The sequence below is a fragment of the Lipotes vexillifer genome, unplaced genomic scaffold, assembly GCF_000442215.2.
Source record: "Lipotes vexillifer unplaced genomic scaffold, Lipotes_vexillifer_v1.1 scaffold559, whole genome shotgun sequence".
Taxonomy (NCBI): Eukaryota; Metazoa; Chordata; class Mammalia; order Artiodactyla; family Lipotidae; genus Lipotes; species Lipotes vexillifer.
Genome location: NW_006781351.1, coordinates 1,281,713 through 1,282,629, shown reverse-complemented (window position 1 = coordinate 1,282,629; position 917 = coordinate 1,281,713). Strand labels below are relative to the sequence as shown.

Sequence of the window (917 nt, the reverse complement as noted above, 5' to 3'; positions counted from 1 at the left end):
GCAGTCTATTTCTGTTTTGTAAATAAGTTCATTTGTATCCTTTTTTTAGATTGCACATATAAGTGATATCATATGATATTTGTCTTTCTCTGTCTGCCTTACTTTACTCAGTATGACAGTCTCTAGGTCCATCCATGTTGCTGCAGATGGCATTATTTTGTTCTTTTTTATGGCTGAGTAATATTTCATTGTATATATATACCACATCTTCTTTATCCATTCTAGATGTTGTACTGTTTTTTTTTTTTTTTTTTTTTTGGCTTTGCCACGCAGCTTGTGGGATCTTAGTTCCCCGACCAGGGATTGAACCTAGGCCAGGGCAGTGAAAGTGCCGAGTCCTAACCACTGGACCACCAGGAAATTCCTGAGATGCTGTACTCTTTTTAAAATTTTTATCCTTACCCTAATAAATTGCAAAGACATTCTTTGTTCTCTTTATTCTCAGTTTTACTGATTTTATTAGGCAACGTGGCTTCCTTCTTCCGTGTGAAACCTGGGTCCCAGGCTAAGGCTAACCTCTACTCAACAACAATGCAATTAAACCTGTTCTGTACCAATTCAGTTTCTATCTGTAAATAAACTGAAAAAAACTACTAAGAAGAATACATACTTTATCGTTACATTTGTATTTGAGTAATGTGGAATTTTGTTTTTGAATTTTATTTATTTTTTTATACAGCAGGTTCTTATTAGTTATCCATTTAATACATATTAGTGTATATATGTCAATCCCAATCTCCCAATTTATCACACCACCACCCCTACCCTGCCACTTTCCCTCCTTGGTGTCCATACGTTCTCTACATCTGTGTCTCTATTTCTGCCTTGCAAACCAGTTCATCTGTACTATTTTACTGGGTTCCACATATATGTGTTAATATATGATATTTGTTTTTCTCTTTCTGACTTACTTCACT

At 35.0% G+C, this 917-nt stretch overlaps 1 non-coding gene across 1 annotated transcript; it reads right to left on the bottom strand.

Annotated features, from left to right (window-relative positions):
* Window positions 1–288: 288 nt before the first annotated feature.
* TRNAE-UUC (transfer RNA glutamic acid (anticodon UUC)) lies at window positions 289–360 on the bottom strand. The gene has a single exon. It is a non-coding gene; the product is annotated as a tRNA-Glu (tRNA).
* Window positions 361–917: the final 557 nt, after the last annotated feature.